Below are 15060 nucleotides of genomic sequence, written 5' to 3'. Positions count from 1 at the left end.
CCCCACCAGCTGGGGTCCAAGTGTTTAAATACATGAGTCTGTGAGGACTTTGCACTCAAACCACAGCCCTACTTCACTGCGTAGGGTCTGCAAGCGCCAACACTGACTTAGAGGTGTCAGACTCTAGGCAGGTGTGTCCATGCTCACCTGTTCACACAGAAACTGTGCCTGATCCCAAACGCCTTCTGTTGTAATGCCTCATTTCTATCTGGAGACATTTCACACAGACATGTGGTTTTCTTTTTAGTGAAGGTTCTAGAAATGTTACTATATAGTTGTGAAAGTCAATGTTTGTTCGGCTGGCTATCAGTCTCAGGTCATGAATTTGGCTGAACACAGAGTATCTGCAGGTCAGTCATATACCTGGGAGGCTTTTCTTAAAGTCATCTCAAGAAATTCACGTGAACCAAACCATTCTTACTAAATTGTGTGTGTGTGTGTGTGTATTTTAAAGTGTGTGTATGTGTCTGTGTGAGTGTGTGTGTGTGTGTGTGTATGTGTGTGTGTGTATGTGTGTGTATGTGTGTGTGTATGTGTGTGTGTGTATTTTAAAGTGTGTGTATGTGTCTGTGTGAGTGTGTGTGTGTGTGTGTATGTGTGTGTGTGTGTGCACACGCATGCATACACACTCACATTGAGAGTTGCTTCTCTCCTTCCACCATGAGGGCTCCACAGATTGAACTCAGATTGTCAGGCTTTGTAGAACCTTCTTTTTCCTGCTAAACCATCAGCCCAGCTGCTACTTTGGCCTTTATGAAGAAGCACATTCAGGAACTGACCGATGAAGTAAGTTGCATTTCCTATAAAAACATTGAAGACACCATTAAAATCCAAGAGATAATTTTTTAATTTCTGAAGAAGAAGTGCTTGTGTTTTTCCTGGGATACAGTTTTATTTAGCATTAAAAAATCCTCTATTTCATGTACTTGGTCCTACTTCCTTCTTCATATTAGCTGTGAGGAAACAGAGGCAATTTCACATATGACACTAAGTAACCAAGGAGCAGGGGCTCATTCTAACCTCATACCATCTCTCTACCTTTTTCTCACTTTGTCCCTGTTCCCCCACAGACTAGTGGGATCTTCCCTCTCTTTATGTGTGCGTGTTTGTGTGCATGTGAGTTTCTTCAAATATGTCTTGCAAAGACGATGATATAAATAAATACATTTAATAATGCTGCTGTGTGAGGCGTAGCTCCACAAAGCAGCAGGATAAAAATCTTATCAGAAAGGGGAATTTGATAAAACCTCCGTGGGTAGAAATTGTATTCTGATCTAATTAAAAAGTCCTAATAGGGATATGTTACAGCCCACCTGACCAGGAAACAGAGATAGAAATGTTAATTGAGACTGCAGAAGTTGCAAAATTAGACCAGGTAGTAATAAAGGAGACTTTAATTACTCAATCATAGATGGGCAAAATGCCTCCCTGGGAGTAGGTTTGGAAGTGAGATTTTCAGATAAGAAAAAAAACTATTTCCAAGAGAAGGATAGAGAAGGCTGTGTGACAGGGAACCAGGTGGGCTGTCAGTGAGTGGGACTTGTGTCCACAAGGTGATGTGAACACATTCGAGTGATTACCAAACACTGGAACTCCGTACACCAGTAAGAGAATTACAACTTATGACATATCTATTTAATAGAATAGTAATAGAAATAGTCCTGGGGGGAAAATGAGAGTTAAAATTTTAAAACTCAGTAGTGGGGGCTGGTGAGATGGCTCAAGTCTTGTCTTTATGTTGATGTTACAGATTAGTGGAGCATGTTGGAACAGCTCACAACCACCCATAGCTGCAGCTGCAGAGAGCTTGACACCCTCTTCTGGCCTCCAGAAGCATTTAACTCACACACACACAGTGCCTTCCACACATGTATACACATAATTAAAAATAAAAGCAAAATCTTTAAAATCAGTAATGTTCAAGAATGCAACCGTGAAAGTGTTTTCAAAGAAATAGAGTAACAATCTAAAGAACATCCCAAAAGGATATAATAGTCCACAGTGGCTAGCTGACCAACCCTGAGCATGGGAAGGGAGTTGTTCCATAAAACAGAAAAGAACCAAGGGAGGGAAATGTGTAAATCCACCTGCAGTGAAGACTAAGGTTTATGTTAGGACACTTCATGTAATAAAAACTGTTTCACCAACTAGTGGTGTCTGCACAGCAGAAATGTCTGCCACGCAGCTATGAAGGCTGAAGAAGGTGAGATCAAAGTTGAGTGTCTGATTCCAAGATGCTTGGTCTGTAGGCTGTGTCCTCTGGCAGGGGAGAGAGAGCTCGCTGCAGCAAGCCCTCTTAACAGGTGCGTTATTTCATTCCTGGGAGAGGAGCACTCTTGACTTCAGTTCCTTGACCATGTGTTCTTCAACTGAACATGTGGCTAATGATCTGAGACAGGGAGCAGCAAATAGTGATGTCTCCAACAATTCTGGTTATTGTAGAGAAATAATGGACAAGAAAATAGTGCGATTTTTAATGAGTATGTATAGGAAACAAAGAGTAGAGAAAAAGTGTAAGCAAAAAGAAGCCAGATTATCCTAATAAGGCAAGAGTTAAATATCCAAGAAGTATCTCAAATACAGCTCTGATCGATCTACTCTTTACCTTGTAAGGCATCTGCCCAGTGAGGCAAATCACCGGGCGTGGCATGAGCCTTTTATAGGCCACCTCTCAGAGTGGCCATTGCCTATAGTTTCTGAGCTGCTGCCACTACCAAGTCAACCCTTTCTGGAGCACAAATTGTCACAAAGGCAGTGGGACTCATAGTGATATGATGCATTCCTATTTACATGTCACGATCAATGGTATGGCTCACAGTCATGCGGCAAGTTCCTATTCACCCATCAGGCTCACACCCAGCCTGGGCCTGCATTCTTACACTGAAGCTGTCACTCATTTAACTGATAAACTCACAAGCTGAAGGCAGCAAACCTTAGTATGGGCTGCCTGGCTCATCTTGATGATACCTGTGCTGTGTCACTCCTCAACCAGCAGTCTTTGGAAATAGGATAAAATTGTATTCTTGGAACTGGAAAGGCAAGAGTTCTGCTCACACAGTAGACAAGACTGAGAAGACCCTCATCCAAGTAGCACCAGATGGATGGGAATAAATGTATAGGGAGTTGACACAGTGAGGCAAGAAGGCTAATATGGGATTGACATCTGCTGACTCACATCACACTGTTTCCCATAGGGAGATGATGCTCTTGTCCATTGAGTCAGAACTGAGGTTAGTCCTCTGGTCTTCATTTCTATCAAATGCCCATTCCATCCTTGAAGTCTAAAGGGATTGCTCTGCTGGGACTAATCCTACTATCCAAACACATAGCCCTCCCTGGCTATGGTTTTGCCTTTGTCCCCTTACTCAACACTAGAGAACCATGGCTCAAACTCCAGGTACCACAAACACACTGCAATAGGGAGTCCTATATTGCTGCCACCTTTGATCTCATTGATGCAGCCAACTGGATCCTTACCCCTGTTACTGTCCCTCATTCCACCAGAGTCTCAAGCTGTGGGTCGAAACCCCTTTGAGGGCCAAATGACTCTATCAAGGGTTGAGTAAAACAGTCAGAATATACAAATATTTACATTGCAATTCATAAGGGTAGCAAAATTATAATTATGAAGTAGCAATGGAAATAATACTATGATTGGGGTTACCACAGCACAAGGAATTATATTAAAGGGTGGCAGCATTAGGATGGTTGGGAAACATTGTATCAGACCACAGGAAAGGCAGTTAGAGCCTATAATCCCTCTGATTGCATCTCTTTAAGAAAGTTTTATAAGTGGAGTCATTTGCAGGTGGTCTCTTTGATACAGACACCTGGAACAAATTGTAGGGCCTTGATTTAAGAAAGCAAGGCGGTGGAGCATCTAACATCCAGCATCCAGCGTCCAGCATCCAGCGTCCAGCATCCAGCCTCCAGCATCCAGCCTCCAGCATCCAGCCTCCAGCCTCCAGCCTCCAGCATCCAGCATCCAGCATCCAGCATCCAGCATCCAGCATCCAGCATCCAGCATCCAGCATCCAGCATCCAGCATCCAGCATCNTCCAGCATCCAGCATCCAGCATCCAGCATCCAGCATCCAGCATCCAGCATCCAGCATCCAGCATCCAGCATCCAGCATCCAGCATCATGCTGAGCATGTTTGGCTTCTGTGAAGCCCCACTTTTTTCTGGGTCCACTTTCTTCCCCACCTGCTAGATATCTTGGTTCTAAAATGGTTTTGTTCTGCTTTCTATAGAAATAGACAAAAACTGTTTAAAGTGTTTCAAGAGATGCTAAGGAAATAAGAGAGCAGCATCTTGTACTGCCAAATGAAGAGGAACTTGACATTAAGTATTATTAGGCCCAGAAATAATAACAGAGTTATACGCAGATTTCAACATCTTCAAAGGGAAGCGAAAGTAAAGCCTTTTCACTAGAGCCCCCACCCCCAAAGGAAATCAGTCTGTTAAACTGTGATAAATAACAGCTACAGCTTAGACACGCCTATACTTAATACCCAAGGGACCTATTTCAAGAGTGTTGTGAAGTGACCTGTAAAGTAATTAGAGCCAATTGTTCCCCAAAGCAGGGTGGTAATGTCTGTAAAGAAATACGGACTATGGAGCCAGGCACCTTGGATTCACTGCTCAGTCTGATTGTTACTAACTGTATAATCGTGCACCAGATAGTAATACACCTGGTCATGATTTTTTAAAAGTCTTTATTACAGGGAGAACATTTTTATCGTCTTAGACTCAGGCAAGTAATGATGATAGGCACAGACAACAAACAAGGAAACGGAGGCGCTTGTTACCCACAAGGCAATGGGGTCTCCACTTCCGCTTTTCCCGTTAGGGGAAATTAGCCTTCCTATGGAATCCCATGCGTTTGCCCAGTTTGGCAATTATAAAGTATTTCTTTTTTTACAAGGTAACCATTTAAGTATTAGAGATATACACTAGGTAGGACCCCTTTTTAAAACAATTCTCTGCACTGAGCAGATTCATTTCTTCCAATTTGTCATATATGATAAACTCAGTTTGTGGGCTAACTGACCAGCTAATTCCACTTTTTCATATCTCCTTTTTTGCCGCTTCCTACTCTAGTGCTAGAAGACCAAATACTATCCACTCTCCCAGGCTCCTTTGCATCTAGGAGTAGGGCGGTGGCCATGTTCTGGTCCCCGAAACTTAAAGGAAATTTACTTAAAAACTTGATTTCTTCATAAAAGAGATATGAAACTCCCTCTCCTGCCCACCTCTCTCCTTCTTCTTGCTTTTTACGTAGATGTGATGTCACAGGCTGTGCTGGTATCTTTCTGCGATGCCAGATATGAGAATGCTACAGATGGAGGAGTAGGTGTGTATACAAGCCCTGGGTGTTTGTGGATGGATGGGAGAAGCCACTGTGTCATAAATAAAAATACACAGTCTTGAGTCTCTTATAGGTGAGTTCAAAAACTTTGACTTCTGCTAATTCAATTATATTCTTATTGTTTGGAATATACTTTCTACTTAGTGAGAGTTTTTTGGTGCTAGTACCGGACCTGAGACCTTATGAAGAGTACGCAGGCTCTGCCACTGAGCTGCCCCCCCCCTGCAATGTATCACTTGCTTGCTATGGTTTTTGTTCTATTAACACTTCCTTCTGTGCCTGTTCCTCTGGTGCCACCATTTTAAAAGCATATTTCCCATCTTCCATTCCTGAGAATGTCCTAACACTTGTCCTAACATATAACAAAATATATGTATGGTTCTTTTTAAAGGCCTAAACCATAAGGAAATGTATCCATAACTAGAAATATTAAGAAGGTTACCTTTATTAAAATAACATAATTCTCTATATAAAAGGATGCCAATAACTGACAAATGATCTAAGATTTAAAGTCCGAAAAGCACCAAAAGTATATAGAGAAAGTTATACTTAGTTTTTGAGATGGAGACAACTTTTATGCTATAAATGAAGAAAATGCCATAGGTCTACAGAATGGATAGATATGATCACATACAGCCAGATATTTTTGTGTGTAAAAGGAGAAAATGGTAGAAAAATGCATGCAGCAGACCAAGGATTAATATGGATATGCATTTAAGAATTTATATAATTCAGTAAGAAAGTAGGTAATTAATGCATTTACAAATGAATATCTGATCTATAAATATAAAACATAAATATACAATAACAAGCATGGGCCATGGGTGTAAGCAGACACTAAACTTAGAAGATGCACAGATGGGAGATACACACAGGAGGAAATGTTTAAAGTTCTGTATTAGTAGGGAAACAAGAGTCAGGCAGAATGGACCATTGCACTTCACGAGGGTCTTACAGAGCACTAGCAGTGCTATGGAGCTGCGGGTGTCCTGTGCACTAGAATGGATCTGCTGATGTGCTGTGCACTAGTGCAGAGCTCCTGGTGTCCTGTGCACAATTGAGGAGCTGTTGTTGTCCTGTGCACTAGAACGAATCTTCTGGTGTCCTGTGTACTAGTGAGGAGCTGCTGGTGTCTTGTACACTAGTGGTACGAGTATGAAGTGCCACCACAATCACTTTTGAGTTGTCTTAGGCAACTTCCAACAAGTTAAGGATGCAACTACAATGCAGTCTACCATTTCTCCCAGCAGAGTTGAAAATGGAAGCCCACACGGACTTTTATGTAACAATACTAACAGCTGTATTTGTGATATTCCAGGCAGCAGTTATGTAAAATTTTGAGTGGCTGATGGACAAACTGTGAGACTATCTCTGTAATACACACTACTTGGTGTATAATGTGGATGAACTATGACATGGATGATAACCTGGATAACCTAAAGTAGTACACGTGATAAAGTTGCCCCCTTAAGAAAAAGTACATATAAACAGTAGATATTTCTACTTGTTTTAAATTCTTGGAAATGTGAATGAATCCACACAAAGCAGATAATGTGAGAATGAGCCACAGATTGGGATGAGGGTAAATCAGGAATTACCCAGGGGTATGAGGACATTTCAAAAGTATGGATATGTTCTTTCTGTCTTCTCTGTGGTGATGGTTTCTGCATGTCAAACTTGACACATTGTTAAATTTAAACACACGCAATTAATTACATAGCTTCATAAAACTAAAAAAAAAAAAAATGAAAACAGATAGTTGTGCACCCAACTGTAATAAAAGATCCTCAACTGGATGCTGAATCAGAAAATAAAATTAAGACGAAGGTGATTGTTAGATTAACTGGTAACGTTATAGGTTAGGATACAATGCCATGACTTAAGCAATACCCTCAATGTTAAACTTTCCTAATTTGGTAATAGTGCTGTAGCTATGGCCAAAGGAAATAAATGTTGAAGAGATCAGTGGGGAAAGGGGGGTGACAATGTCAAAGAACCTACAAATTGTTTTTAAAAAACATAATATGTGTGGATAACTTACATGGGAGAGATGAAGAAGGTGACAGATTGCTCTGCCTTGATGAATTGCAGGGGACACTCTGTCCTATTCCTATGTTTTTTGAATGTTTGAAATTAGTTCAAGACAACAGTGTTAGAAGTGGTATATTGGCACAAAGTCCTGTGTGGAAAAAACATGTTTGGTTTGGGAGCAAAAGGCCAGCAAGACCTCAGAGAGAATATCTTAAGTCTGTATGGACGTAGTACCTGTTAATAATAAATCTGATGGCCAATGGCTTAGGCAGGAAATAGGAGGTGGAACATCGGAGAGGAGAGATAATTCTGGAATGGAGCCAGGTTGAGATATCTGCCCAGGAAGATGTAAGGAGACAGACGCATGGTACCTGAGCACAGGTTACTTACCATCCACGTGGCAAGATGAAGATTAAAATAATGGGGTTATTTGAATTATGATCTAGTCAGACGAGAGCCTAGCTATATAGCCATATTTATAAATATGTTTTGAATCAGAGTCTTATTTCTGAGAGCATGGGGTAGTGACTCAGACCTAACTTCTACAGAGTACCTTTAGGGCAAGTCCCAAGTAAATTACTACATCCAAACAAAGGAGGATATAGAGCTCTGAAGAGAATAAAGAATATTGTCTTCCTTCATGACCTGAGCACTTCCTTAAGGTATATTGGGGGGGAGGCATGTAACACTATGCCAAGGATGAGCCACATGCACAACAAAAGCAAAGAGGGCATTTTGCATGTTTGTGTGCATGGTTCATGCATGTGTGAGATACACATCTTAACAGTGGATGTTTTCAAGGAGGTGGTACTGAGGGTTTAATGATAGGAAATTTCCCAATTAAATCTATGTACTTTGAGTTATTTTTTTGTATTAATGTGAAATTAGGAAAACATAATTCCCTTCTTTGTATCATATGTGCACATCACACTAGCAACTGTAAGTGATGTACCTTACTAGTGACTTATTAGACATTGGCCAGTGAGCTTTAATCTCTGGGACACTTTCTGATTAGGTTCCGTTCCTATTTCTAACTCATCCTTATGTTTGACCGTTTTTAAATTATTATCATTATGAGCATTTTCTGGGATCTGAGTTTATAAGAGGAGGCAGGAAGACCTGCCTTCTCTCATCTCTTGTCATGCTTGTTGTGTAGATGCTAGGAAAAGCTTTCACCACGATGGCCTGTCCCTGACCTTAAGATTGTGTCCCTAGCTGAATGAAATTAATGTCACTATATACTTCAAGTGAAAATATATCTTTTCTTCACACAAAGAAGGTGAAAGCAACTGAACACATTTGTGGAGAGAGATTGTCTTTTTTTGTGGTTTTGCATTTGAAAAATTCGCATAAGGATGCACACAAGTGTTTCTTCCTTAAAATAGAGACTCTGAATCATAACAATGATAACTAATTACGCACATGAAGCATTTCAATGTGTCCCAATTTCTTCCTCTTAGATAGGCAAGAAGGGGTAGAAGGCACTGTGCACTGGAGAGTGTTGGGACCCATGAAGCTGTCTTTCGCTTCCTGAGAGAAGACAGGAAAGCTGACTGCTGACTTTGCTTCCAAAATGACTTGACTCTCAATTCACTGATTCATGAGCTTGGTGGCCCTGTTCCTTACCAGAGGTCTCTGTGGCCCCTTTCAACTGCTGTGTGTTGGAGAACACATAGTAGTGTGAGTGCCTTGCTTAACTGGATATCAAACCCAAGGAACAGGAATTGCTGGAAATCACTCAAGTATTCAGAGTGTCTATAATGTTCAGTTTCTACCAGTAAGAAAAATGGAAGAAAATAAACAATGGGCACTTAAATGACTTATTTTTTTTTCTTTGAATTCCCAGAGTCAGTCTGGTCAAGAAACAGAGAAACACATAGAATCAAATTCTCTCTCAGGGCATACACAACCCTCCCTCTTGTCTCCCTGGCTCTTTACCTCTTTCTCTCTCCCTCATCCCTCTCCCTCCCCTCTTCCTCTCTGCCTTCCCCTACCTCAGAAAGTAATCTCATCCTTTCGTCACATATTATTGAAATCCCAGTTCTTTAAAAAACTCTCATTTTTGCCCAGACTGAGAGCATGTCATTTGGAAGTGATGTGCAAGGCAAGAGATAACCAGGTAGAACTCAGCGATTCGCCACAGAAAATGGTTCCATGTTTGGCTGTAATGCTATCAGAGTCTGTCCCTCAATAGCTCTTTACTGCTCCAGCTCTGAATCTGCTGATTCAAGACTTTGCCTGCATGGGGAGGTGCAAGGGTAGCAGGGAAAGGGGAGCCTAGCAGTGCTGGAAGAGTGAAGAAGAAATATTAATAGTCCTTCCAGAACACATAAGAAGCAAAGGGGATTTTTTATATGGAAACAGTGCCCCCCACCCCCACTTCCTCTCTCCCCTCTTCACTTCTCTTTCTGTCTTCATTTCATGCTGTGGTTGTGTTGATTGGGAAGGAAGAATCTTCTCAGCTAGCTGCTAAGTACCAAGCAGATGCACTTCAGCTGAAAATGGCTAGGGGTTAGCCAAACTCAGGCGGCAGATGTGATAAAGGTAAGTAGGGTGTTTGGGTGTTGCAGTAATGGAAATTCAAATACCGAAAGTCTTCAAATCGCCCCAAAGCACACATACATTTCCATTTGTATAGGTTCCAGAGAGAATCAACATATACTCCAAATGGGCTGACAGAATGGAAACATCTCGGGATGTGTTAGATCTAATTCCATTTCTTTAATAACTCTTCCTTTGGTTCCAGTGTTTTCATACAAATTCAGACTAGGGTTGCCAACTTCCATTGTCCTTGAGCCAAAAGGTTAAAAAGTGGTTATATTTCCATTTAGCAGAGATTATCTCACTTTAATGGTAGCATCTAAACTCCCCTTTTATTGAAATTTAAACATATTTTAAATTCATTGAATAAATAAGCTGTCATTTTTTTCAAACATTCTTGTTCTCATATTGGATTTCTAACTTCTCCTTGTGCTTAAATCATGAACTTTTAGAGTCATAGACATGTTTAAGTCCTCATCTATCAATTATGCTCTTGAGAGCATGGAGCGGGGCTCCACCAGATTGTGGTAATAAATTTACAAATTATATTAAGCCTCCATATATTGTAAAGTGTCTAATTTCACATCAGACTCCTGAGATATGTCTCAGAGATGAGGTCGCCAATCAAAAGAAGTCATTAATTAGGGAAGCGGATAAGGGGCTTTATGAATCAAAGGGAAGATGAACATATAAGTCATTCATGTTTAAAATTTTATTCATGTCTGTGGACATTATCTGATTTAAATATTTAGTTATGCAAATAATTGGTCTACTCTGTTAGGGGAGAAGGAGGAGAGTCTACACTCTGATTTTCTTTAGCTGATGAATTGGGCGCATCTCCTCGATGAACAATTTCCCGCCTCTGCTTCTCATTTTTTTCTCCTTACCCATCTTAAGATATAGAGGCCTCTTCAAATCTCCATTTCTCTTAAAACCTCAAACCTAATGCTAAGTCATATCTACAAAAGTGCCTTTAAAACATGTACATACCTGCTATGCCTAATGAGGAATTATATGTACACAGGAAACAGAATCATGTGACTTTATTCATCATTTTACACTTAATTCTTGAAGATTCTGTATATTTGTATGTGTGGTCATTATTTATTACTGGCAGGCAGTGGTGATTATCAGGATCAACCAGCTTGTTCCCAATAATTTATACATGAATGAAAAAAAATGTATTTTTTTCTGGATTGCTACCACAAATAATTTTTGCACAATTTGACAAGAAAATATGATTAACCTTTGCTTAATCTAGCAAAGTAAAAGATAATATTTAAACTAAGGGTCTGGTTTATTGGTATACTAACTTAATTGCTTGTCTATGTAAAATTACTGGGCTATTTTTTTTAAAAAATGTTGAATTCCCATAGACTCAGTACCAAATTATTTCTTTTACTTCAGTAATATTAAAGATATAGAAGGCCTAGAATATCTTATATATCTCTTTGCTCTTCCAAAGTAAAGAAAATAAATATTAAAGCTTATAAAAAAGACTCAAAGGTGCTATTGGCATAATAACAGTATTTTGTTTTAAAACAACTAAAAGAAAAGAAAAATTAGGTATGTGAAAAAAATTCTATTGAAGTAAATACAGAGCCAAGACAGTAGTTTATAGAGCTCACGTACAGACCAGGCTGTGTTTGTGGATATATTGAAGAACAAGAACTGGTGATCTTTAAGCAAGTCTAGTAGCTGAAGAAAGTACCGGGAAACAGAGCAGTGGATTTAGGAGCATGGCCTACAGATCAAGTAAATGTGCTTCAGCACAATGGACAGCACCACGGCCATCTCTTGTGACCATAGCAACCGCATTAAAGAGCTGTTTTCCTTGTCATCCTACACATAGGTAACTGGGCTCATACCTTCAAATCTTCAGTAAGATCTTTAATGGCATCCATATGTGAAACACGTCCTTCTCCATTATCAACATCTTCATCACCTGTTATCACAGTTGACATTTATTCCAGGTACTTGTACTATGTCATTCAACTTCTAAAAAAATTATTAGATCAATAGCTTCATGCGCACATAAGGAGGCTGAGGTCTGGAGGGGGTGCATGGGTTGCAACTTTATATGGCCACACAACTGAGACACTATGGAGATGGTAAAGCCATGGTTGTTATCTTTAAGTGTAAAAGATATGTGTCTGATATTCTCAGTTATACCTTGATACCAATTGCCGTCCACCACAGTCACTTCAATCACTCTGAACAGTCTGAGCCTTTTAATTTTCCATCTATCTTTTGCTCCAGTAGGTCTTTCTGCATATCTGGTCACCCTACCAAAATGAGTATATCTTGGGATGTCATCTCGTTCTCCTATCCCACATTCCAGCTCTCGGTGCCATCATTGGCTGTGGCCTTCTCAATGTTCCTACCTTTTGGTTTTTACTAGATCTCTTCTTCTACATTCTCCATACCATGATCCTCCCTAATCTCCACTTTTCAGACTCACCATAAGTTTCATCTCACTTCACTAGCCTCATGAGACTCCTTCAGCAACACGTGTTCTATTTGTTTGCTTGGATTTCACTATTACAACTTCAAACAAGTACATCATGTGCTTTGCCCTCTTTCATATCTTCTCATTACCTTCTCTTCTCCCACTGTCCCTCTGTTGATCGTTCACATCCTCCAATATCCCTTTCAATGTATCTTTTAAAACACACACACACACACACACACATACATGCATTTATATAAATTCCAGATTCCACATAAAAAAAAAACTTTCAATATCTGAGTTTGTCTGACTTTGTTTAGCTTAATTGTGGTGGTTTGAATGAGAAATGTTCCCCATATACATTAGTATTTGGAAACTTGGCCCCCAGTTGGTGGCTTCATTTGGGGATGTCATGGAACACTTACAGAGTACAGCCTTGCTGCAGGAGGGGCATCACTGGGAGAGGATTTAAGAGTATATTGCCTCACCTTGCTTCCAGTGCACCATCTGCTCCCTGTGTGTGGTTGAGGATGCGATTGTCCAGCTTCTTGCTCTGGCTAGCTGCTGTCATACCTCCTCCACCATCACAGGTTCTAGCCCTCTAGACCATAAACTGAAATAGTATTCTTTCCTCCATAAGCTGATTTTGGTCCTTCTGTTTTGTCACAGAAATACGAACAATAATTAATACAATGATAATTTCCAGATTACTACATGTTTCATGCTAATGACATAACTCTGGTCGTTATGGCTGAATCTTTCTTACTTATCTAACATCTAAACTGATTGCATATTTTGGCTATTGTAAATAGTGATGCAATCAACATAGATGTGTTAGTATCTCTGGGGTGTATTGAGTTAGATTCCTTCAGTCACATGCTTAGATCATGTTGCCATTCTAATTTTAGTATTCTGAGGATTCTCCATACTGGTTTCCATGGTAGCTGGAATAACGTACATTCCCACCAGCATTTGGAATGTTCCTTTTCTCCCAGATCCTCTCCAGCATTTGTTGCTTGTTTTCTTGGAAGTCATTCTGACAGAAGTGAAATGAAATCCTAATGTACTTTGATTTGCATTTCACTGATAGCTAAGGATAATGATTTTTTCATGTATTTCTTGGCCATTTGTCAAAGCAATTCTGAGCAGAAAGCAATGCTGGAAGTGCCCAAGTGCCTTATTTTACATTATACTACATATCCATGGCAGTAAAACAACATGGTCCTATCACAAAACATAACAGACCAAACAAATAGACTAGAAGAACAAGAAGACACACATGCACACACACACACACACACACACACACACACACACACACACACACACTCACAGAGAGAGACAGAGAGAGACAGAGAGACATAAAGAGACAGAGACGGAGACAGAGAGAGTATTTTTACAATGGTGCCCAAATACTTAATCTTGACTTGGTTCAGCAAGTTTTTGCATGCATGTCTCTTGTCTTCCTAAAGTCTACTTTGAATGTGCTTAAATGACACTCTAACCCACTGTATTTATTTCTTAATGTCTGTCTGTCTTTCCTTATCTCCAAGGAGAGAGAAGATCTCCTCATGGTCATCTGGCATTGCACATCTGTGCTTTGGGCCCAAATGATCCCTCCCACTTTCAGAACCTCGTGTCTCACTCATTAGGGCCGGCTTCTTTGCAAGGTTTCTTTGAGCTTGGGGAACACAGCTTGATTTCTTCCAAGCTTACTCCTCCAGTGGCCTTTCCTCCCTCATTTTTCCTTTACTGCCACATTTTGAACGGGCAATTGGTTTTCAATTTTTCATCTGTTCTCACCAATCTCTGAGATAGACTTTTACTTTTCTAATGACGCTGGGAATATTTTCCCAATCCAGCGCTCTTTCTCAACACTTTAACAGCAGCAATATGCACTGTTTCCACATCATCTTGCTTGCATCCCTCTTCCTCAGCATCATTTTGTTATCTTCCTTCTGTCTCTCCAGACAACCCCCATTTCCTTCTTCATCTCTTCACTCACTAACTTCTACATAGGAACTTCTAATGATCACAAACTTTTTCTTGATTGACTCTGCCTATTCCCACTGTGCTGATAAAATGAATCTGCCTCCTCCCTTGAAAGTTCATCTGAGGTGAGTGTCACTAATTTTTTCTATTTTCTCTAGGATATTACCTGAGACATTCTTTAGTAGATCAGAGAAAGTTTATCAAAACAAGAACAACAACACATACCCTTTTATTCAGTATTTCTAATCACTTATTCCTCTTATAAAATGTTATCTAGGCCACTGAATGTCTTTTATCTCTGTGTAGGCAGCATGTAATCTATTTAATCACTGCTCAACATTCTGTTTATTTTAAGTACTTGGATTTTATAAACAATCCTGTGATAAGTATTTCTGAAACTAAATTCTTTACAGGTTTGCATTTTTATTAAAATATAATTGCTGAGGGAAATGGGCATTCTTATGGCTTGTAATGTAAATTGAAAAAATGCCCTTCAAAAATGATTCCGTTGATTTGAAATTTCACTCGTGCTGTGTGGAAGAAAATCTTTATTTTCCTGGACACCCTGAGCAGTAGGTACCATTTAAAACTTTTATGCAACTTAGAATATGAAATGGTAAACTGAAGTTGGGCTTTAAAAAAAAACATATTTGCTGGCCATTTTTAGTCTAATCTGT

The 15060-nt window shown here is 39.9% G+C and overlaps 1 long non-coding RNA gene across 1 annotated transcript; it reads right to left on the bottom strand.

The window, feature by feature from the left end:
* Positions 1 to 833: 833 nt before the first annotated feature.
* Positions 834 to 13259, bottom strand: LOC110301066. Its single transcript, XR_002378672.1, has 3 exons — positions 12880 to 13259; positions 11811 to 11887; positions 834 to 953 (listed from the first exon to the last, which is right to left on the bottom strand). It is a non-coding gene; the product is annotated as an uncharacterized LOC110301066 (long non-coding RNA).
* Between the last annotated feature and the right edge of the window lie 1801 nt (positions 13260 to 15060).

The sequence above is a fragment of the Mus caroli genome, chromosome 9 (assembly GCF_900094665.2).
Source record: "Mus caroli chromosome 9, CAROLI_EIJ_v1.1, whole genome shotgun sequence".
Classification (NCBI taxonomy): Eukaryota; Metazoa; Chordata; class Mammalia; order Rodentia; family Muridae; genus Mus; species Mus caroli.
Note: the sequence above shows the minus strand (reverse complement) of the source record. Positions and strands in the feature narration are given on the sequence as shown.